The sequence below is a fragment of the Balaenoptera borealis genome, assembly GCF_965194805.1.
Source record: "Balaenoptera borealis genome assembly, chromosome: 2".
NCBI lineage: Eukaryota > Metazoa > Chordata > Mammalia > Artiodactyla > Balaenopteridae > Balaenoptera > Balaenoptera borealis.
The window spans coordinates 145,659,018-145,684,856 of NC_138867.1; the positions used below are offsets into that span (position 1 = coordinate 145,659,018).

General features: G+C 41.4%; 1 protein-coding gene across 2 annotated transcripts in view; it reads left to right on the forward strand.

Annotated features, from left to right (window-relative positions):
* Nucleotides 1-25,839, forward strand: part of ADRA1B (adrenoceptor alpha 1B) — a 183,755-nt gene that overhangs the window by 95,085 nt on the left and 62,831 nt on the right. Inside the window, exon 3 of one of the 2 annotated variants that reach the window (XM_082379890.1) lies at nt 19,804-19,883. The exons of the other annotated variant lie outside the window; for it this stretch is intronic. The gene's annotated coding sequence lies outside the window, so the exon portion shown is untranslated. The remainder of the gene's footprint in view (nt 1-19,803; nt 19,884-25,839) is intronic. 2 annotated transcript variants of the gene reach the window in all.

A 25,839-nucleotide genomic window follows, 5' to 3' on the forward strand; every position in this document is an offset into this window, starting at 1 on the left:
TTAAGAGACATAAACTACTATGTATAAACTAAATAAACAACAAGGATATATTATACAGCACAGGGAAATAGTCATAATTTCATAATAACTTTAAATGGAGTATAATCTATTAAAATACTGAATCACTATGTTGTATACCTGAAATATTGTAAATCAACTATATTTTTTAAATTTTTTTTTAAAGAAAGAAACATATAATTCAAAAAGAGTCATGTACCACAATGTTCATTGCAGCACTATTTACGATAGCCAGGACATGGAAGCAATCTAAGTGTCCATCGACAGATGAATGGATAAAGAAAATGTGGTACATATATACAATGGAATATTACTCAGCCATAAAAAGAAACGAAATTGAGTTGTTTGTAGTGAGGTGGATGGACCTAGAGTCTGTCATACAGAGTGAAGTAAGTCAGAAAGAGAAAAACAAATACTGTGTGCTAACACCTATATATGGAATCTAAAAAAAAAAATGGTTCTAATGAACCTAGGGGCAGGACAGGAATAAAGATGCAGATGTAGAGAATGGACTTGAGGACACGGGGAGGGGGAAGGGTAAGCTGCGACAAGTGAGAGTGTAGCATTTACATATATACACCACCAAATGTAAAACAGATAGCTAGTGGGAAGCAGCTGCATAGCACAGGGAGATCAGCTCGGTGCTTTGTGACCACCTAGAGGGGTGGGATTGGGAAGGTGGGATGGAGACACAAGAGGGAGGGGATATGGGGATATATGTATACATATAGCTGATTACTTTGTTATACAGCAGAAACTAACACAACATTGTAAAGCAATTATATGCCAATAAAGATATAAAAAGAAAAGAAGGAAGGAAGGAAGAAAGAAAGGAAAGAAGGAAGGAAGAAAGAAAGAAAAGAAAAGAGAAAGGAAGGAAGAAAGAAAGAAAAGAAAGAAAGAAAAAGAAAGAAGGAAGGAAAGGAAGGAAGAAAAAGGAAGGAAGGAAGAAAGGAAGAAACAAGTTATGCTGATGTCTGTGGTCCTACCAAGTGTGTTTGGCTGCTTTTGCATCACGCATAAGAACCACTGAAGGATGGCCCCTCTCGACCCCTGTCACCACCACAACCCCACAAGTTCACTGGTTTCCTGCAAACACAGAAAGCAAGGGAAGAGAGAGAGAGAGGAGACTGACTCCTGAGATAGTCATAAGGCATAAGAACAGAAAGAATTATGCCCCCTAGATTTCTAGATTTTAGAAGCCACTGGATCACAGAACCTGATCCCCAGAAAGAGTGTGTGTGTGTGTGTGTGTGTGTGTGTGTGTGTGTGTGTGAGACAACTGAAACTCTGATAAGCATCTAATTCTCAATCATACTCAGCAAATTATACCTCTGACTTATGTTTGTAACCTAGGGGCTAAATCAAGAATACAGACATGAGGGGCTGTAAGCACATTAAACATATGTTTATAGATTCCAACAAGGTGATTTTTAAATATTTTATTATAATTTTGAATTACTAATTATTGATCTTTGCAAGAGGCTAGTCACTGTCTAAGGACTTTACTTGTATTATCTCATTTAATCCTTAAAACATTCTATGAAGTTATCCTGACAGTATTGACTGCTTCTTTTGCTTGGGAGTTTTCTCACTATCTGATGCTAGTATCAATGAATAGAAGCTAAGGTAGAGACTTGGGAGGGGAGTCATTCAGAGGACAGATGTGAGCTACTCACTTTAGTACAGGAAGGCAAATAGATTTTAGCTCAAGTGTCAGCTACAGTTGAACACTGGTGGTAACGAAGAGGGTTGGGTTGAGAAAGATTCTGAGATTAAACCTGAGTTTAGTGGGAAGGAGTAACATGATTGACAGGTAGTGCCTGTCATGAGTACTACAAGGAGAAGTGTCACTACATGTGATAAGTATTTGCCATCCCTACTGAAGGACTCCTACTATGCCCATACACATGCTCTTCACAACTCTAATGAGTGTCATTCATATAGATTTTGATATAAATGGAACCCCCTGGAATTGTGCAGTCCATAACCTGCACTAATGTACTCAGCAGCCCTGCTGCTATGATCCCTCATGGAAATGAGAACTGAGGTAGAAGATGATGACCTGAGCTGTAGAGATGGGTCCTTAAAGAGTAGGTGCTTTAGTGCGAAGAGCTCCAAATGGGAAGTAAAGAGCCCTTGGCCCTGCTTTTAATTTGTTGTGTGTCCTGGGGCAATCTCTGACTTTTCTGGGCATCAGTTTTATAACTTATGAAATAAGCTGTTAGACCACAGGATCTCCAAAATCCCTACCAACTGTGTATGTGGTAAACTTTGTTGTTCACCTTTGTTGGTCTCCTCCCCCTCTGTGATGTCATAGCCCAATTTGGGGGTAAGGGGAGCTGCCTTCCCCACTCTTAGCTTTTAAGCTTTATGCTAGTCATGAGCATATAACTAAGCTAAACCAAGCAAGGCATCTCATCCACCTTCTAACCCCCAGCCACAGTGACTGGTTCAGAGTTCAATCCAAACAGAGCCAATGAGACTCAAGTCCAGGGATTTGAAGTGGGCTTTATCTTTCCTACTAGATATGAATAGAAGGATGTAGCCTCAGGAAGTGTTGGCAGTAAGTTGGTTGAGCATGAAGGGAAATGCTGTCTTAAAACAGCGTTACCTTACCAAACCACAAAATCAAAAAATAGAGAAATTGTATTCTGGTTGGACTGTATGAGCCCTGTACCAAGCTTCTCCTGAAGCCAGACATTCTCTGACATGAACCAACAAATTCCTTTTGCTTAAGCAGTCATGGAACTTTTAAAGTATCCTAACTGAAAATGTATGAATTCATGAATGTAAAGAGTAAATTTTACACCCTCTAACTCTGGCCAATACTGGTCTTGGTATCACTGACAAGAGCCCAACAGAAATGGGAGGTCTTCATGATGCTCTGAGATGCTCATGTCATGATGAGCATTCCAGATTCCATTCGAGCGCTTCTCCCATACACATCATACATGCACAGTGGGCCTGGGAAAATGCAACAAGTGTATTACTATGCTTACTAAGATGTCCACTTCCAAATGAGTGCTGTCAGCCAAGCAGTCACCTAGGGAGTCAGGCGATGGCTTTTTTTTTATATCACAAATACATCCAGTCCTCTCTTCTGAAGGTCTACAGATCCAGTTTGCAAAACCCCCAGTAAGAACACCCTAGATCAAAATTACAACAATCCTTTACTGCCCACTCATTAGGTGGAAGGGGCTATAACAAACACTGAGAGATGGCAACAACAACAACAGCAAAGTCCAGAACCTCAAAGCATTTATAATTTAGAAGGAAAAAATAAGGCAGGTGTCCAATCTATCCAAACATTACACTCTGACTGGCTCATAAAAATAATTTTCAAATGTTAAGTGGTTTTCTAGGCAAACCCTCAGGCTCTTCTTTCCTCCATCCCATTCTGGATCTTTATGTGCTCTGAAGTGAGTACCTATGAGGCACCTTCTTGCTAAGAACTGTCCCTCTCTCATCGGTATGGTCACCATGGATACCATCCCAGAAGAATGTGACCCCCCTTCCGTGGCCAGTGTTGATGGTCCGGGGCTAGTCACCTACCAAAGCCAATGATAGAAGCCATTGCCTAGTGACAGCCTATTGGTCCAGCTGTAAGACCCTGATCCTCAGATTTACCTGAGCCCTTTTGTGGGAGTTTTGGAGCAAGACTGATATAAAGGAGCTAGGCTTTTTGTGGCTGCCCACATGCTGAGATGTAAAAATTAGAGCTTTTTGTGGGCTTTTTTCTCATCTTGTGGATCACAGAAAGAGGGTTTCATCCTGTGGAAAGAAACAAAGGTGAAATATGGTATGTGAGGAGTTATCCAAAGGGTCTTGAACACGTGGGTCCAGTTGCTACTGAAGCCCAGATACATGCCAGGTTTTGAATTGCTTATTATACCCCACTAACACAATAAAGTCCTGTTTTTGCTTAAGTTACTTGGAGCTAGTTTTCTAGAACCAAGTGTCCTTACCAGCACATGGTCATCTGATAGGTCTCACGTCTCTGGTTCCAATTTAAGTCCACCCAGCCAGGTTTGGTCACGCTCTCATTCCTGAATTTGGACCTTCATGGTTGTGAGCATTGAGCTCCCTTTCAACTTGATGTCTTTTGTTCTCTGTTGGGGCTTCCCCACCCTCATCCCAGCCTGCAAAACTGCATCTTGATTCTCCTGTGAAGGGAGGGGAATAGGACAATCCCCAGAAACCGTGACACCTGGGGGCAGGTGTGGACCGTGCCGGAGTCGTGTCGACAGTGCTGTGGAAGCGCTGAGGAAGGAGCAAGCAGATCCAGCTGCAATAGGGCCGGGGAGGTCCACAGGGACTTAGCTAACCCTCAGAGGCTGGTAGGACTCTCATAGGTGGAAAGGGCTGGGAGTATTAGGAGGAAGACAGCTTGAAAAGACTATTTCTAGCGGAAGGAACAAAATGGGTCAAAATGTTTGTGGGAAAATGGGTAAGTACAGCTTTAGTGGATCTCTAAGGAAAAAAGCCTTCCATCTTGATTCCTACATTCTTTAACATATTTGGCTCCAATTGACTTTGCCCTTTCAAAATAATTTTTGGGGGGAGAGGGAGACAGTTGATTACATGTCTATTATTTAAAAAAGAAAAGAATACCTTCAGAAAATATGGAAAATTATGAAATCATCTATAATCTCTCCACCTACTCAGATATAATCTCAGCTAATGTATTTGTCTATATACTTATTACCTCTTTTTAAAGCATTTATATATTATAAAAGTAGATTTGAGCTATTTATATAGTTTGGCATCCTGGTTGTTTTCACTTTCAATGTTTTATGAGAAGAATGTCTTTAAATATATACAACATCATGATTTTACATCGTCATTAAATGGCTGCGTGGCATTCTCTGTGTGGATGTACAGTAATGTCGTAACCAGTTCCCTTGTGGCAAACATTTAGGCTGCTTCCAATCAGGTTACAAGCGTGTGTGTGTGTGTGTGTGTGTGTGACTTTGCTTTTACATCAAAACTGTGATGACAGATCTTTATGCATTTGTTTGCTTGTTTTATTAAGGTAAATTCCAACACGTAGGATTGCTATGTTAAAGAACTTTCATATTTTCAAGTCCTTTGACATATTGTCAAATGCCCTTTAGCAATGTGCCAATTTGTATACCCACCGTCGCTGTATGAAACAATCAATTTTTCCTCACCCTTTTCAGACTTTTTAGACTCAGTTTTATTCTGTTCTATCTGCCCAGTAGGTAAAAACCAGATATCATTGTTATGCAATTTGCCTTTCTTTTACTAACATACAAGTTTGTATATGATTATTGATCATCCATGTATTTTATTTAAGATTTGTCCATTCATGTCCTTTTCACATTTTTATTTGGATGTTATTCAACTTTTTGTGATTGATCAAAACGATTTCTTAAATATCTAATACTAGTTATCTATTATTCAAATAAGTTGAATGTGTGTTTTGAATATATCCTTTGTGGTGTGGTTTTTGTTTTGTTTTGTTTTTTTGTGGCTGCATCACGTGGTATGCAGGATGTGGGATCTTAGTTACCCGACCAGGGATCGAACCCGCACCCCCTGCAGGGGAAGCACAGAGTCTTAACCGCTGGACTGCCAGGGAAGTCCCTATCCTTTGTGTTTTAACTTCATCATGTGGGAGATTTTGCCACATAAGTTTTACATTTTCCTTTATAGTCATACTCTTTTTTTTTTTAACATCTTTATTGGAGTATAATTGCTTTACAATGGTGTGTTTATACTCTTTCTTTTATGGTTTCTGATGTTAAATGCCATTGCTAAAAAGAATTCTCTAACCCTAAGAAGCTAAAACTATGCACCTATGCTTTCTTTTAGTGTTTTTATGATTTAGATGGTCACATTTAAATCTCTAACTTGTGTGGAATTTGTATTTTATGTAAGGTGAGAAGTAAGGCTCTAACTTTATTTTATTCCAAATATCCAAAATTGACACCATTTGTGAAGAACAGAAATGTCACCTTTATCACATTTTAAATTTCATGCATAGTTGGATCTTTTTTCAGATGATCTCTTCTATTCCAGTGGTCTGCCAGCCTACCCTCTGCCAGTGTCATTATCCAGCATTTTAATCTAGTAGGGAAATTCCCTCCACATAGCTCTCCTTTTTTTTTAAGAATTTTTTTTTAACGCATTGTTTACTTTGTTTATTTATTTATTTTTGGCTGTGTTGGGTCTTCGTTTCTGTTCGAGGGCTTTCTCTAGTTGTGGCAAGCGGGGGCCACTCTTCATCGCGGTGCGCGGGCCTCTCACTATCGCGGCCTCTCTTGTTGCGGAGCACAGGCTCCAGACGCGCAGGCTCGGTAATTGTGGCTCGTGGGCCTAGTTGCTCCGTGGCATGTGGGATCCTCCCAGACCAGGGCTCGAACCCGTGTCCTCTGCATTGGCAGGCAGATTCTCAACCACTGCGCCACCAGGGAAGCCCAGCTCTCCTTTTTTGAAAAATATTTTGGCTATTCTTAAGCATTTATTCTTCCAGAAGTACTTTGGAGTCATTTTGTTAAGTTCCTTCCAAATCCCACTGATATTTTGGATGAAATTACCTTAAGTAACTAGATTAAACTGTGGGGCATTGACATCTTTACAATACTTCCAGAAGCACAGTACATCTTTCCATTTGTTCACGTCCTCTTTCATGCTCCTCACTAAAGTTTTGTCATTTTCTCCATTTGGGTCTTGTACATTTGTTGCTAAAGTTATTCCTGAGTATTACATATTTGTTTGCTATTGTGAGTGCGTGAAATATCTTTTGTATTATATTTTATAGAAAGTTCATGCTGGTATATAGCAAGCCATTGAGATATATATAGGTATAGATAGAGATGGAGGTAGAGGTAGAGGTAGAGACTGAGATAGATATTATTGAACCTGTCTGGTGGAGGAGGAGTCATGGAACAACTCTTGAGAAAGAAGAAGAGAGAGAAATGTCCTGACTTCTCCTGTTTCTCTCCTTCCCACCATGCCCACCACTGACCAAACCCAGCTAGAAGCCAGATGACAAGGGAGCCTGGGAACTACAGCCTGGAGTGGGGGCTTAGCCCCCAGACATATAGAACAGCACAGGGGAAGTCGTGAAAGGAATCTAGGACAGAGAGGCCACGGACCAGTGCTAGATGCCTTCATAAGACTATCGGTTGCTTCTAAAAATCTGCTCTCAAATAATGAATGTTTAACTCCACCATGATGATCACAAGATGTGCACTGGTTTGAAAACAATATTGAAAGAGGAGAAAAATTAGTTTTAATTGGATTATTGAAACAAACTTATTGCCTCCTGAAGTGACCGCTTTGAAGGGGAACACCTACATATGGAAGTATTGGTATTATTTTTAAATATGCACATTAATGTAGAAATATTCACTATGTAAAATACATGTGTTACTTCAACAAGCTCCCAAGGAGCGGAGAACAAAAATAGTTCACTCTCTGCAAGGACCCAGCAAGATCTTATTTTTCTCCCTCTGTCTCAGAGCAGCGTGCTCACCTTCCTCAGGGGGAAAAGTGAGGGGACTTATCAGCAGGTGCATCCCCTCCTGCCTCAAGCACCAGCCAAATAGGCCAAATAGAATCCCAGTAAGAACAATACTTTACAAATAAATAAAACTTGCTAAATACCAGCATGAACTAATGGACCTGCTGTAAAATGTAATTTCAATTCTGTATCATTTAACTTTCTTAAAATCAACCAGATGTTACCTTGAGGAAAATCCCAACACTTTTCTAAAAGTTTCTTGAGGGGTTTCTTGTTCATCTCCGCTGTCCTCAGCACCTAGTAGATGCTAAAAGAATGAAGTGAAGTGAAGTGAAGTTGAACCTACTTAAGTACAAATGATTGACAGCTAACTCTCAGAGCCCTCCCACACTTTAACGTCCCTCCCTGGTGATGGTTCCCTATTCCATGTCTTATCCCCTTGCTTAGTCAATAGCACTGTTGATGGCAGAGTCTGTGTTTTTCCATGTTTGTGTTCCCCACGTGATCTAACCCAGCCTGGCACAAAGCTCAACAAATGTTCATGTCATCCATGAAGGAGCAGATGGAATAGGGCCTCAGTGTCCCCATCTATATAAAATGGGAGCCTTGACATCTGCCTTTTTAACAGTCTGTGTGATGGAGCAATTCTCTTGGTGTTCTTGCTTTGGGGATGTAAGAAGTGGGTTTTCGTTCCTTCTGTGCCACCCACTTGTGTCTGTTCTCCTCCTGATGAGTCATCTGGGAGCCAGACACCATCACTCTCAGACAGAACGTGTAAGGTACTTGCTCAGGAGCAGCGGGGCCATAAATCTGTGCCGCGTCCCTGTGGTTACCTAGGGAACACTGGGGCCCAGCCAGGGAGGGGGCACTGCAGACAGAGAGGACTCTGGCCAGTGCCCCAGCCTCCAGGTGACAGCCCAGCAATCACTTCCCACTCTCTAGTTTGGAACCAGTGTCCTGGCCCCTGTAGAAGGCAAGGGTGGCCCCCAGTCAAGAGGCTCTGAAATACACCGTGATCCTCCTACCAGACACTCAGAGAGACAGAAGGGATCAGTTAGCAAAATGACTGTGACAGGAACCAGAGCAGCTGGAATCTGGTCCTGCACTTCATTCCTTCACCATTTACACAAGCAATCATAAGCAGATCCCCCTTCCACTCTCTGTGGATGTGAAAAGTAAATGAAACAATATATTAAACTGCTTGGCTTAAGTCCTTATCCCACCAAACAATTAACAGAGGCAATTGTAAATTTAATTATTATTATCGGTACTGATAGCAGTAGTAGTAGATTATTCTCACGATAATCTCCCAAGTATTATCCCACTTTAGAGATGAGGAAACTGGGTCAGAGAGGTAAAGTGACTTGCTCAAAGTCCTTTAAGAATCGAATACACTGGTAACAGCCAGCTAGCTACTCTAATGCACAGAGATTATTCTAGTAAGTACTATGGGAGAGTGTGGGAAGGACAGACAGTATCACTCAGCTCCATTCAGCTCCAGACCCAGATAGGTAGGCCCTCCCTGGAATACTCCCAGACCTTGCTCCAAACCTTACGTAGTCTCAGCCTCAAATCCCATGAAGAAAGAGTCCCTGGGCCCTCACTGGCTCTGATTGGGTCGGATTGTCCACCCCTAGAGCCACAGGGGAGGGTCAGCCTGGGTCTGAGCAGTGGGGAGCTCAGCAGACAGCTGTGGGTGCAGAGGGATGTAGAATGGAGGCTAGGGGCCCAAGCACAGCATGGTGTGTGAGTGTGTGTGTGTGTGTGTGTGTGTGTGTGTGTGTGTGTGTGTGTGTGTGTGTGTGAAGTCTGAAAAACATTTACCAAAAATGTTTATAGAGATGCTGTCTCTGGATAGTGGAATAAAAAGTTGATTTCCCTTTTTTTTTTTTTTTTTTTACATATAGAGAATACTTTTTTTTAAAGTTTTATTGGAGTATAGTTGATTTATAATGTTTCCCTTTTGTTTTCTATACCTTTCCATAGCTTTACCATAAGCACATACTTTGATAATTTTTTAAAAGCTATTTTCATTTGCTTAGTGGTTGAATAATGCAAATAATATACAGTTATGTTAAGTATATTTATTTTTTATTTTTAAGAGTTTGGGGCTGGATATTTGAGGGCTCAGTCCTGGTTCTGGCTCTGAGTGACCACAATCATGTCACTTGTCTGGCCTCAGTTCCAGCATCTGTGAGATGAGGGAAGAGCCATACAACCTCTGTAGTCCCTTCCAGCTCTGATTCTCTCTCTTCTGTGTACACACATCAAGTAAAAAGGTGTGGATCAGCCGGGTCCTAGGAGACCTGCTTGAATGTGAAGAGAACACAGTTGACCCTGAAAAACATGGCTTTGAACTGTGTGGGTCCACTTACATGCAGATTTTTTTCAATAAATCTGTACTATGTACAGGACTACACAACTTCCAGTTGGAACCACAGATACAGAGGGCCAGGGCTGACTGTAAACCCTCCCCTCTCGACCCCTAAACCCCTCCTTTGCCCCCTCTCCCCACTCCCATTGTTTAAGGGTCAACTGTAATTCCTTTTTTTTTAACTGAAGTATAGTTGATTTACAATGTTGTGTTAGTTTCAGGTATACAGCAAAGTGATTCAGTTATACATATATATGTATGTATATGTATATATATATATATTCTTTTTCTGTAATTGTTGCTTTTTTTTTTTTTTAAAGTGACTCAGCCCTTGCAGTGTTGTTTTGGGAGGTCACCACTCTTTTTTTTTTTTTTTTTTTTTTGTTTAATTTTTGGCTGCATTGGGTCTTCGTTGCTGCGCGCAGGTTTTCTCTAGTTGCTGCGCGAGCGGGGGCTACTCTTCTTTGCGGTGTGCGGGCTTCTCATTGCGGTGGCTTCTCTTGTTGCAGAGCATGGGCTCTAGGAGCGCGGACTTCAGTAGTTGTGGCACGTGGGCTCAGTAGTTGTGGCTCACGGGCTCTAGAGCGCAAGCTCAGTAGTTGTGGCACACGGGCTTAGTTGCTCCACGGCATGTGGGATCTTCCCGGGCCGGGGCTCGAACCTGTGTCACCTGCATTGGCAGGCAGATTCTTAACCACTGCGCCACCAGGGAAGCCCCTGTAATTGTTTCTTAATAGAAATCAGTTCTGAATAAAAATGGGTACATTTATGGAGTTGAAAAAGTTTCTTCACAAGTTGAATGTGTTCCCAGAGCTGCTAAGAGAACACCCCTCCTAAGTGGAGGCCAGCTAACCTACTCCAGCCCTGAAAAATCTCCCCTCCCTAAGAGGGAAGAAGAATTAACATTACTGACTGGGCCTACTATGTGTCAGGCCTAATACAAAGTGTATTATACACACAGTCTAATTTAAACTCATAATGTGGTTACCATCGTTTGTTTGACAAACAACTAGATACTAGACTCCTGCAATGTTATTGAATGCTTGTCTTCCCATAAAGATCCTTGAGAAGAAGAAATGCTCTTTATTCGTCTTTGTATGTCCCTCAGACCCTAACACAGGGCTCAATAAATATTTGCTGATCATTAGAAACCTCCTCCTATCATCACTGCTTCTTGGGCTCCATAGAGGATGATTCCTAATATCAAAGTTTTGACCACCTCCTTGGTTAAGAGAATGATGATCAAATTAAAAGGGAGGAGAAGGAGCAACAGATTAGGTCATTATCCACTGTTGGCCGGAAGCCATCACTTTACAGAGTTGTCCTGGTATGCACAGGGCCTTCAGGACATAGGACGTTGGACAGGTAGACTTTGACCAGGAACAGAAGGTTAGAAAGGTCAGGATTAGGGGTGACTGGAAGCAATATGAGAGCACTGGGAGCTTTATTTTTATTGAAATACAGTTGCTGTACAATATTACATTAGTTTCAAGTATGCTACATAATGATTTGACATTTGCATACATTATGAAATGATCACTGCAATAAGGCTAGTAACCATCTGTCCGCATACAGAGTTATTACAATATTATTGACCATATTCCTTATGCTGTATATTACATCCCTGTGACTTGTTTATTTTATAACTGGAGATTTGTACCTCTTAATCCCCTTTGCCTATTTTGTCCACCCCATCACCCCTCCCCACTCTGTTTGTTCTCTGTACCTATGAGTCTGTTTTCCTTTTGCTTTGTTTGTTTTTTAGATTCCACATATAAATGAGATCACGCGGTATATTTCTCTATCTGACATTTCACTTAGCATAATACTCTCTAGATCCATCCATGTTGTCACAAATGACAAGATTTCGTTTTTTTTTTATAGCTGAGCAATATTCCTGTGTGGGTGGGTGGGTGGGTGAGTGGTGTGCTGTGTGTGTGTGTATACATACATCACATCTTTATCCATTCATCTACTTATGGGCACTTAGTTGCTTCCATATCTTGGCTATTGTAAATAATGCTGCAATGAACATTGGAGCGCATGTATCTTTTCTAATTAGTATTTTTGTTTCCATCGGGAAAACACCCAGAAGTGCAATTGCTGGATTATATGGCAGTTCTATTTTTAATTTTTGAGGAAGCCCCATACTGTTTTCTGTGATCGCTGCACCAATTTACATTTCCACCAACAGTGCAAAAGGGTTCCCTTTTCTCCACATCCTTGCCAACACTTGCTATTTGTTGTCTTTTTGATGGGAAACAAAAGCAAAAATAAACACATGGGACTATATCAAACTAAAAAGCTTTTGCACATCAAAGAAAACTATCAGTGAAACAAAAAGGTAGCCTACTGAATGGGAAAAGACATTTGCACACAATCTATCCAGTAAGAGGTTAATATACAAAATATACAAAGAACTAATACAACTCAATATCAAAAAGACAAACAACCCAATTTAAAAATGGGCAGAGGGAGAGACCTTCAACATGGCAGAGGAGTAAGACGTGGAGATCACCATCCTCCCCACAAATACATCAGAAATACATCTGCATGTGGAACAATTCCTACAGAACACCTACTGAACACTGGCAGAAGACCTCAGACTTCCCAAAAGACATATATATTTTTTCCTTTTTCTTTTCTCGTGAGTGTTTATGTGTATGCTTCTTTGTGTGATTTTGTCTGTATAGCTTTGCTTTTACCATTTGTCCTAGGGTTCTGTCTGTCCGTTTTTTTGTTTGTTTGTTTGTTTTTAGTATAGTTTTTACAGCTTGTTATCATTGGTGGATTTGTTTTTTGGTTTGGTTGCTCTCTTCTTTCTTCCCTTCTTTCTTTAATTTTTAATTTTTTTATCTTATTTTTAATAATTTATTTTACTTTTTATTTTAATAATTTTATTCTTTCTTCCTTCCTCCCTTTCTTTCTTTCTTTCTTTCTTCCTTTCTTTCTTTCTTCTCCCTTTTCATCTGAGCTGTGTGGCTGACAGGGTCTTGGTGCTCTGGGCGGGTGTTAGGCGTGTGCCTCTGAGGTGGGAGAGCCGAGTTCAGGACACTTGTCCACCAGACACCTCCCGGCTCCACATAATATCAAACAGCGAAAGCTCTCCCAGAGATCTCCATCTCAACACTAAGACCCAGCTCCACTCCACAACCAGCTAGCTACAGTGCTGGACACCCTATGCCAAACAACTAGCAGGACAGGAACACAACCCCACCCATTAGCAGAGAGGCTGCCTAAAATCATAATGAGGTCACAGACACCCCAAAACACACCACTGGATGTGGCCCTGCCCACCAGAAAGACAAGATCCAGACTCATCCACCAGAACACAGGCACCAGTCCCCTCCACCAGGAAGCCTACACAACCCACTGAACCAACCTTAGCCATTGGGGGCAGACACCAAAAACAATGGGAACTATAAACCTGCAGCCTGTGAAAAGGAGACCCCAAACACAGTAAGTTAAGCAAAATGAGAAGACAGAGAAACACACAGCAGATGAAGGCGTAAGGCAAAAACCCACCAGACCAAACAAATGAAGAGGAAACAGTCAGTCTACCTGAAAAAGAATTCAGAGTAATGATAGTAAAGATGATCCACAATCTTGGAAATAGAATGGAGAAATACAAGAAATGTTTAACAAGGACCTAGAAGAACTAAAGAGCAAACAAACAATGAACAATGAACAACACAATAAATGAAATTTAAAATTCTCTAGAAGGAATCAATAGCAGAATAACTGAAGCAGAAGAACAGATAAGTGACCTGGAAGATAATATAGTGGAAATAACTACCACAGAGCAGAATAAAGAAAAAAGAATGAAAAGAATTGAGGACAGTCTCAAGACATATCTGGGACAACGTTAAACGCACCAACATTCAAATTATAAGGGTCCCAGAAGAAGAAGAGAAAAAGAAACAGACTGAGAAAATATTTGAAGAGAATATAGTTGAAAACTTCCCTAATATGGGAAAGGAAATAGTCAATCAAGTCCAGGAAGCACAAAGAGTCCCATAGAGGATGAATCCAAGGAGAAACATGGCAAGACACATATTAAGCAAACTATCAAAAATTAAATACAAAGAAAAAATATTAAAAGCAGCAAGGAGAAACAACAAATAACATACAAGGGGATCCCCATAAGGTTAACAGCTGATCTTTCAGCAGAAACTCTGCAAGCCAGAAGAGAGTGGCAGAACATATTTAAAGTGATGAAAGGGAAAAACCTACAACCAAGATTACTCTACCCAGCAAGGATGTCATTCAGATTCGACAGAGAAATTAAAACCTTTTCAGACAAGCAAAAGCTAAGACAATTCAGCACCACCAAACCAGCTTTACAACAAATGCTAAAGGAACTTCTCTAGGCAGGAAACACAAGAGAAGGAAAAGGCCTACAATAACAAACCCAAAACAATTAAGAAAATGGTAATAGGAACATACATATCGATAACTACCTTAAAGGTACATGGATTAAATGCTCCAACCAAAAGACGTAGACTGGCGGAATGGATAAAAAAAACAAGACCCGTATATAGGCTGTCTACAAGAGACCCACTTCAGACCTAGGGGCATATAGAGACTGAAAGTGAGGAGATGGAAAAAGATATTCCATGCAAATGGAAATCAGAAGAAAGCTGGAGTAGCAATTCTCATATCAGACAAAATAGATTTAAAAATAAAGACTGTTACAAGAGACAAAGAAGGACACTACATAATGATCAAGGGATCAATACAAGAAGAAGATATAACAATTGTAAATATTTATGCACCCAACATAGGAGCACCTCAATACATAAGGCACATGCTAACAGCCATAAAAGGGGAAATCGACAGTAACACAATCATAGTAGGGGACTTTAACACCCCATTTTCACCAATGGACACATCAACCAAAATGCAAATAAATAAGAAAACACAAGCTTTAAATGACACATTAAACAAAATGGACTTAATTGATATTTATAGGACATTCCATCCAAAAACAACAGAATACACTTTCTTCTCAAGTGCTCATGGAACATTCTACAGGAGACATCATATCTTGGGTCACAAATCAAGCCTTGGTAAATTTAAGAAAATGGAAATCGTATCAAATAACTTTTCCTCCCATAACGCTATGAGACTAGATATCAATTACAGGAAAAAACCTGTAAAAAATACAAACACATGGAGGCTAAACAGTACACTACAAATAACCAACAGATCACTGAGGAAATCAAAAAATACTTAGAAACAAATGAAAATGAAAACACGACGACCCAAAACCTATGGGATGCAGCAAAAGCAGTTCTAAGACGGAAGTTTATAGCTATACAAGCCTACCTCAAGAAACAAGAAACGTCTCAAATAAACAACCGAACCTTATACCTAAAGCAATTAGAGAAAGAAGAACAAAAAACCCCAAAGTTAGCAGAAGGAAAGAAATCATAAAGATCAGATCAGAAATAAATGAAAAAGAAATGAAGGAAACAATAGCAAAGATCAATAAAACTAAAAGCTGATTCTTTGAGAAGATAAACAAAATTGATAAACCTTTAGCCAGACGCATCAAGAAAAAGAGGGAGAGGACTCAAATCAATAAAATTAGAAATGAAAAAGGAGAAGTAACAACTGACACTGCGGAAATACAAAGGATCATGAGAGATTACAACAAGCAACTATATTCCAATAAAATGGACAACCTGGAAGAAATGGACAAATTCTGAGAAAAGCACAACCTTCCAAGATGGAACCAGGAGGAAACAAAATATAAACAGACCAATCACAAATACTGAAATTGAGACTGGGATTAAAAATCTTCCAACAAACAAAAGCCCAGGACCAGATGACTTCACAGGCAAATTCTATCAAACATTTAGAGAGGAGCTAACACCTATCCTTCTCAAACTCTTCCAAAATATAGCAGAGGGAGGAACACTCCCAAACTCATTCTACGAGGCCACCATCACCCTGATACCAAAATCAGACAAAGATGTCACACAAAAAAGAAAACTACAGGCCAATATCACTGATGAACATAGATGCAAAAATCCTCAACAAAATACTAGCAAACAGAATCCAACAACACATTAAAAGGATCATACACCATGATCACGTGGGGTTCATGCCAGGAATGCAAGGATTCTTCAATATACACATATCAATCAGTGTGATAAACCATATTAACAAATTGAAGGAGAAAAACCATATGATCATCTCAATCGATGCAGAAAAAGCTTTCGACAAAATTCAACACCCATTTATGATAAAAACCCTCCAGAAAGTAGGCATAGAGGGAACTTACCTCAATATAATAAAGGCCATATATGACAAATCCACAGCCAACATCGTTCTCAGTGGTGGAAAAAGGAAACCATTTCCACTAAGATCAGGAACAAGACAAGGTTGCCCACTCTCACCACTATTATTCAGCATAGTTTTGGAAGTTTTATCCACAGCAATGGGAGAAGAAAAAGAAATAAAAGGAATCCAAATGAGAAAAGAAGAAGTAAACCATCACTGTTTGCCGATAACATGATACTATACATAGAGAATCCTAAAGATGCCACTAGAAAACTACTAGAGCTAATCAATGAATTTGGTAAAGTAGCAGGATACAAAATTAATGCACAGAAATATCTTGCATTCCTATACACTAATGATGAAAAATCTGAAAGAGAAATTAAGGAAACACTCCCATTTACCATCTCAACAAAAAAGGAAAAAATACCTAGGAATAAACCTACCTAAGGAAACAAAAGACCTGTACTCAGAAAACTATAAGACACTGATGAAAGAAATCAAAAATGACACAAAGAGAGAGATATACTATGTTCTTGGATTGGAAGAATCAACATTGTGAAAATGACTATACCACCCAAAGCAATCTACAGATTCAATGCAATCCCTATCAAACTACCAATGGCAATTTTCACAGAACTAGAACAAAAAATTTCACAATCTATATGGAAACACAAAAGCCCCCAAATAGCCAAAACAATCTTGAGAAAGAAAAACGGAGCTGGAGGAATCAGGCTCCCTGACTTCTGACTCTACTACAAAGCTACAGTAATCAAGACAGTTTGGTACTGGCACAATACAGAAATATAGATCAATGGAACAGGATAGAAAGCCCAGAGATAAACCCACGCACATATGGTCACCTTATTTTTGATAAAGGAGACAAAAATATACGATGGAGAAGAGACAGCCTCTTCAGTAAGTGGTGATGGTAAAACTGGGCAGCTATATGTAAAAGAATGAAATTAGAACACTCCCTAAGACCATACACAAAAATAAACTCAAAATGGATTAAAGACCTAAATGTAAGGCCAGACGGTATAAAACTCTTAGAGGAAAACATAGGCAGAACACTCTATGACATAAATCACAGCAAGATCCTTTTTGACCCACCTCCTAGAGAAATGGAAATAAAAACAAAAATAAACAAATGGGACCCAATGAAACTTAAAAAGCTTTTGCACAGGGGCTTCCCTGGTGGCGCAGTGGTTGAGAATCTGCCTGCTAATGCAGGGGACACGGGTTCGAGCCCTGGTCTGGGAAGATCCCACATGCGGCATAGCAACTAGGCCCGGGAGCCACAACTACTGAGCCTGCGCGTCTGGAACCTTTGCTCCGCAACAAGAGAGGCCACTATAGTGAGAAGCCCGCGCACTGCGATGAAGAGTGGCCCCCGCTTGCCACAACTAGAGAAAGCCCTCACACAGAAACAAAGACGCAACACAGCCAAAAATAAATTAATTAATTAATTAATAAAACTACAATGAGGTATCACCTCACACCTGTCAGAATGGCCATCATCAAAAAATCTACAAACGATAAATGCTGGAGAGGGTGTGGAGAAAAGGGAACCCTCTTGCACTGTTGGTGGGAATGTAAATTGATACAGCCACTATGGAGAACAGTATGGAGGTTCCTAAAAAAACTAAAAATAGAACTACCGTACGACCCAGCAATCCCACTACTGGGCATATACCCTGAGAAAACCATAATTCAAAAGGAGTCATGTACCACAATGTTCATTGCAGCTCTATTTACAGTAGCCAGGACATGGAAGCAACCTAAGTGTCCAGCCACAGATGAATGGATAAAGAAAATGTGGTACGTATATACAATGGACTATTACTCAGCCATAAAAAGAAACGAAATTGAGTTATTTGTAGTGAGGTGGATGGACCTAGAGTCTGTCATACAGAGTGAAGTAAGTCAGAAAGAGAAAAACAAATACAGTATGCTAACACATATATATGGAATCTAAGAAAAAAAAAAAAGGCCATGAAGAACCTACTGGCAAGACGGGAATAAAGACACAGACCTACTAGAGAATGGACTTGAGGATATGGGGAGGGGGAGGGGTGAGATGTGAAAGGGTGAGAGAGTGGCATGGACATATATACACTACCAAATGTAAAATAGATAGCTAGTGGGAAGCAGCCGCAGAGCACAGGGAGATCAGCTCGGTGCTTTGTGACCGCCTAGAGGGGTGGGATAGGGAGGGTCGGAGGGAGACGCGAGAGGGAGGAGATGCGGGGATATACGTTTATGTATAGCTGGTTCACTGTGTTATACAGCAGAAACTAACACACCATTATACAGCAATTATACTCCAAAAAAGATGTTAAAAAAATAAAAGAAAATAAATAAAATAAAAATGGGCAGAGGACCTGAATAGATATTTTTCCAGAGAAGATCTACAAATGGCCAACAGACACATGAAAGGATGCTCAGCATCACTCATCATCAGGGAGATGCAAATCAGAACCACAGGAAGATACCACCTCACACCTGTCAGAGAGCATCGGGGTCTTAGGCAAGGGTTAGAATCGAAAGTAAGGGAGGGTTGCATAGAGGAGAATGGATTTCCAACACAGAATTCACTGGAAAGATAGAAAGATTAAAGAAATAAACAGACAGATGATGAAAGAAAGCAAACCTCCTTCTACACAATTTTGCCTGCAAGAAGCTCTGGTTTTAGGGATGGGATTAGATGTTGGGATCAAAAAGGTGGGTCAAAAAGAAGAACCAAAAAAAAAAAGTCTAAACAGAGAAAGCCCATCGAAGGACAAAAGTTTCACAAATTTTTCTTTATTTTGACGTTCAGTTAAGGCTGAAATCAACCTGTCCTTTTCATTCACTCATTCATTCTATTGCTCATCTAATAAATATTTATTGAGCACATACAATCCATCAGACCGTGTGCTAGCTCCTCGGATGAGCAAAAAGAAACACTGTGCCTGCTCTCATTGAGTATAAAGTCTAGGAAGAGAGGCATATATTGATCCAATAATCACGTGGAGGAGTGAGTAAACAGAAACCAGGGGGAATGCCATGAAGGAGAGGGATGTGGTTTTCTGAGAGCAGAGAAGAAAGGAACCTCACCTAGACTGGGGTGAGGAGGGGCAAAACAGTCTCCCTGAGCAATTGACCCCTGACTTGAGATGTGAAGAACCATAGGCCCCTGGCAAGGAATAAGCCACAGCAAATGGAGGTCAAAGTCACTTTTAATGGGTCCAGCCGAGGTAAGACTAGCAATACTGGTAATCAGAAAATCTAAGTTTAAGACGTAGACCCTCCAAGAACCCTCTCTGTGAGACATTTAACTAAGTCATTTGTACTTTCTGGGCCTCCATTTGATGATCTGTAAAATGGGGATGATAGACTAAAGTGATGTTTCTCAAAATATGATCTGCTGGTCTTCTGCAGTAGAATCAGTTGGGTTGCTTGTGAAAAATATTAATTCCTGGACCTCACTTCAGACCGACTGGATCAAAATATCTGGGGCTAGGACCCAAGAATCTCCATTTTTAAGGCTCACTCTAGGTGACTGTTATGCTCAGTAAAGTTTGAGCATCACAGGCTGTGTAGGCAAACTTTTGCCCGCTAAATGGCTCCCTATTTCTTTCTAAATTTCTAGGTTCCCAAAGGAGCAGCACCAAGAAGCGGTGAGGTGGGCAGTCCTCCAGACTGAGCAAAGAAACATTCTAAAGTTTTCAGGTGACAACAAAGGTCTGAGCTTTTATACCTGGAGCTGGTCCAACTGTTTTAGGGACAGCTTGGCTTGAGAGAAAATAGCTCCAGGCTGAATTTTTTTTTTCCCTTCACTTTCCACTCCACCCCTGGGATTTACTTGAAAATATATAATATATATTCAATGAAGTCTGTTCCCTGCCCTTTTCCCTCCTTTTCTTCTTTCCCTCCTCATGGATCTGGTTCTCTGCAGTATTGGGGGCCAGTGGAGGTTCACATGGGTCCCCCTTCCTTCCGTGCCTTTCTAGGGCACAAATGGTCAGCCTCTGATATGATGGTTTATAGTCTGTGAGCCTCTTTGTCTTGCTACACAGGGAAAATTCCTGTTGACACTAATTGTACCAGGGACCAAGAATTACAGGCTGAGATCCGGCTGCCTTGCCTGCTGGACCAAGCCATTTCCCTTTCCCTCTGCACAGCAAACTCACAGGGCCTACTGCCCAAGGCTACCAGTAGCCATACTGGCTTGGTCTCCAACCTCACTTTGAGTTCTCCGTGTGAAGAAATATTTCCAGCAAGTCCTGGGGTCTCTAGGTGTGGTAGAGCCAATCTCACAGGTTGCTTCTCAAAGGCCAGGTATATTATTTCTGCCTACCTGATAGAATTCTTGTATTAAAATGAGGTAGTGCATGTAAAGCACATAACACCAGCCTAGCACACAGTAAGCTCTCAACAAATGTTAGTTAGTGTTCTTTATATTTTTGTTATTTTTCTAGCCACTGTTTGTTCAGTGGTATTTATAAGGAAAAAAAAAAAAAAAGAAAGAAAGAAATCAGTTATATCAACTGGCAAGTAAAGGGTTGAAAGTATCATTGAGAGATCAACTAGGAAAATCTGTACCTGAATACTCCAGTTACTGAGAAATATGTTGTATGTTAAGACTATGCAAAACATCAACAATAACTAATACTTACTGAGAGCTTTCTAGGTGCCAGGCAAAGTTTCATTTAATCCTCATAATAACTTGATGGAGAAAATACTAAATCCCCATTTTACAAATAAACAGACAGAAGCTTAAATAAATGAAGTAAAGTCACAAACTCACAAAGCTAGGAAGTAGCAGCAACTAGAATTTGATCTGATGCTTAATAAGCTATTTCCTTAGGTCTAACTGATATCTCTCATGCTGTATTTGGAGGCTATATCTGCTCGCTCTCTCTCTCTCTCTCTCTCTCTCTCTGAGATAGACAACAGTTGATTGCCATCATGCGGTCAATAACCTTTGCAGTCCTTAAAGGCAATTGTTAGATCAGGTCTCTTCCCCTTCTTCTTGGAAGAATTAAGGCTCAAGCCTGATACAAGCCCTTGATCTCATTTGAGGTTCCCAGGGAGGGGTTAGGAGGAGAGATGCAATCCTCAGATCCAGCCCAGAGACAGGCCCGTGTTTGCATTGTGCGATTAGTACACAGACCAAATCAACTTCTGCCTTTCTGACCCATGTCTCTGGCCTGCTGAGGTGCCCAGAAATTTCTGTCATTTTATCAGTGAGGTCAGCCTGCAGCCAAACTTGGGTTATCTGAGAGGTGAAAAGTATCAACTTTGAGTCAAACCACTTCTGTTCTAATCCCATCTCTGAATAATCTTGAGCAAGTTAATTAATCACTCTTATCCTGTTTCCTCACCTGTAAATTGGAGCCAATAGTGTCTTCCACAAAAGTGCTGTTTGGAGGGTTAAATGAGATGATGCCTGTGAATTAGCTTGACACATGCTTGCTGCATAACTGCACTCATAGTTAATTAACATAGGTGATTCGGAAGAGGGCAAGGCTTACATCTAAATGGATAGCACTCCAAAGGATTGGGGAGATACTTGGAAGCCCTTCCAAGAATTTGTAATTCACACCATGCATCTAACTGCGATTATCCCAGGTGCTCCTATCTAGAAGTTTCCACAAAATCTTCCACATACCTTACCCCCAAGCACTTACCAGGGCAGTCCCACAGAGGTAGAAAACCAAGGCTCCTCCTCCTTCTCCCTTCATCTTTTCACAACTCCCAAGGCAACCTTCCAAATTCGTCAGTCTGGCGTCCAGTAAACAGTAGAGAAACGCTGGGCATTTCCTGTCCCAGCATCCCTCAGGACACAATAGAGATGGGCAAAGAAAACTGCCTCTTTCTCACACTCCTCCCTCCTTTGCCATGCCCCGGGGCCTGAAGTGATGTCACACACATTTCCCAAGCATGCCCACCCCCATCCCAGGGTCCTACCCTGTCACGCCTGCCAGAGAAGGCAGACATCACTCTATGACATCATTCCTTGCCTTGCTCCCCAGGGGCCCAGTCTGTCCTCTCCAAAGCTGGACTCTAACACTTTGTCCAGATACAATTTTTAGATGCCCCCAAGGAAAAAGGTTCCCACCACTTCCTTTAGACCTTTCTGAACTTGGTGGCCACCACAAGTAATTGGTTCAAAGAACCCAAAAGAGGAAGAGGAAGATTGGAGAAACATGAGACCTATGTCATGTATTTATGTGTTTCCTTATTTAACTCACATCACTGTTCAGTGTCAGGCACAATTCTCTCTGCATCCTCAGACGCACATTCCCATTATTCATCTTAGACCTTGAACTCTGGGAGGACAAGAAAGGCCAGCATCCATTTACTTCATTCAGTGCAAGTTCTGCTCCATGATGAATGGTAAAACACTAGATTAGTTCTGTTGCCCAAGAGTGGAAGAGGTTACACCAAGATAGAGTTAGCAGGAGAGAGGCTCAGCAAACAAAAATAAGAAGTAACAGGGTGGAGATCAATTGATCAAGGGGCCCTGCCAAGAACTTGGCACTGAAGAAGCCCTTATAAGGAATTCAGAAAACGTGTGGAGTAAAGCAAAATTTCCACAGCTTTCAGTAGATTCTTAATAAGGTCTAGGACCCAAAAAGTTAAAGAACCACTGGGAAGGGATATCACTTTTTCTTATGAAATTTGGAGGGGAAGGGAATAAGATTAATACATATAAAATTACAGAAAACATCAGTATAATAATAGTGCCACTTTTGGCTGAGTGTTGTTTATGAGCCAGGTCCCAGCCTAAGCATTATAGACTACAGTTCCTTTAATTCTTGCAACCGCCTATGTTGTTGTACATTATCTCAAGAAATAGAAAGCATTATGTCCAGGTCTCAGATGAAAAAATGGAGGCTGAAAGAGTTACGTAGCTTGCCCAAGGTCACACATCTGGTCAGCCAAAGCTAGGATTCAAACTCAGACTCCATGCCAGGCTGCAGAAATTGATAACAGCAGTGGCAAAAAAAAAAGAGCCATGGGAGCAGAGTCAAATCTCCAGGCTATGGACCCTGGTTCTGCCTTAGGTAAATCCCTTCCCCTTTCTGGGCCTTTGTGTCCCTACATGTAAAATAAGAGAGTTAGACTAGATAAACATTTGATGCAACAATGTTTATAGAACATGCAACAAACATATTCTGTAAAGGTTCAGAGAACAAATATTTTAGGCTTTACAAGACTGTCTCTGTTGCAGCTCCACAACTCTGCCGTGGTACCATGAAAGTACCTGAAGACAATACCCAAGCGAATGGGCGTGGCTGTGTTCCAATAAAACTTTATTTACAAAACAGGCACAAGGCTGGATTTGTTCCATGGGATTATAGTTTGCTGACCCTGGACCAGATGATCTGCAGGGTCCTTCTGAGTCTGATATTTCAGAAGTCCGGGTCCTGATTGTAGCAGTGGAGCCCAGAGGGGCCAGTGCCTTGAAAAGTCAGCTGTACGGAGCCTATTGCCATAACTTTTGTTTTGTTATGTTTTGCTTTAACCTTTGACAGTTTCAACAAGTGTGTTTAGAAAGTAAATCCTGGCATTGGCAATACAAAGGCAGCTTGGAAGAGCTTTAGCCCCAGCAAAATCTCCATCAGCAACATGAACAACTACCTCTGTCTTGTGAAGAGCATGGTACAAACACAGCTGCGTGCCCACCTTCAAACCATATTGCAACCCAAAGACCATTTCTTGAGAAATTTGGGGCCCACGACAGATTTCTGGACAAAGTGATGGGCAAAGCCCATGGATGGTAAAGGGACAGCCAGAGTCTTTCAAGAAAACGGCATACGCTCCCCTTTGCCCTCAACTCTGCAGCACTGCATGTTGGTGTTGGTGACCTGTTTACCTTGTCCCACAGGAGAAGCTGCTAGGGCATAAGGAAGCAGGGACCCATTCTTGGTTCCAGACTCAGTAGGCTTTTCACACTCCACGCTTTGGTGCCCTCACACCCCAGCCCCCCATTCAGGGCTCCCAGGCTCTCCCCGAACATGTGATGTGATGTCAGCCCCTGGATGACTTGGCAGTTAATCTTCACAAGTCTACTGCACGTGGTTACTCCAAGCTCTCTCTCACTTACGGAGACCTGCAGTGCATCTAGAATTTCGGGGCTGGGGGAATCCTTGCTCACCAAAGATTGACAAATTATAATTACCAGAGAGAAAAGCAAGTTTGCCCGGAGGGACCTGAAATCCCTCCCTCCTGGGAGCTTCTGACCTGCTGCCTTTAGAGGAAATGCCTCTAGTGCAGCCAGTGTCCTCCGCTCAGAGGAAAGGGTACTTCTCTTCTCTCCCATCTGGGCTGCAGCAGGGGCAAAAATCCTCCTTCAGGTCCCAGGAGACCCTAGTGTACCTCATGAAGCAGACGCCTCATACCTCCAATTCTTTTTCCATTTTTAGTCTCATTTGCTGGGTACTCTGTGTTCCGGCTGTGCCACCTGCCAGCCCTGTGGCCTTGGGCAACCACTCTGAGACTCAGTTTGCTCATCTATACAATGTCAGTAGTGATAGCATCCGCCTCATAATATTATTAACAGTATTAAGTCAGAAAATGTACATAAGGCATTTGGGGCACAATGCTTGCATTGTGGTAAGCACTTAATAACTCACATTATTAAGTGCTGATATTTTCACTATTACTCTGTGCTAGGCACTTTATACACATTATCACATGTAATCGTCACCTCAGCCCTCTGAGGTAGGCACTGTTATGGTCTTCATTTCACAGATGAGGAAACCATAGCTCAGAGTGGTTAAGTGACTTGCCCAAGGACACACAGCTAATAAATTAGTGGAGGTGGGACATAAACCCAGGTCTGTTTGATGCCAGTGTTCAGACTCTTAGTCACTTTACTATCCTGCCCAAGTTCACATTAGCAGCTATTAAATAAGGGAAGCAGGATTAGACTCCAAGTTGGCTCTCAAATCTTCAGCAGACTGAGTGCTGGCCTGGGAGGCAAGAAAGCCTGACCCAAGGAGCTCCTCTGCAGAACCTTCTCACCCAGACAGCTCTGCCGTGCCGTCCCTTCCCTGACCTCTGCCTCGCTCGGGAACCTGATCACATTCTGTCTTCTACTGTGATTTCCTTCTACTGTAATTTCAGGGCTAACATTGAACCTTCTGCTGCCTTTTTTTTTTTTTTTTTAATCTCAGTCTGGTGCAGAGAGAAGGATGCAAGCTTTGGAGCCAGACAATAATGCTTTGAATACCAGTGCTGCTTACTCATTGAATGGGCTTGGCCATGTCAAAGAACCTCTCTGAACCTCAGTTTCCTCATATGTAAAATGGGGATAATTCCTACCTTGCATTGTTGTAAAGGTTTAAGTAAGTGCACATAGAGTACCTAAAACAATGCCTGCCACATAGTAGGTACTCTCTGAAGGGCACTTTACCATCATCATCATCTCCCATGGCACCTAGCTCAGTGCTAGGTTATTGTTTGCTTGATTTAATTCACCTTTGATTCGCCCGCAGTACCTAGCATGGTCCCTTACACAGAGTAGATGCTCCTGTATGCGGCTGGTTGAATTGAAAACTGGAGAGAGCTAGAGAGGGAATACCATGCAAAACTGCATGATCACAGATGACAGATCTCCTCCCACAGGTCCTCTAAACAGATCTCTGAATCTCCCACAGCCTTGGTCTCCCCAACA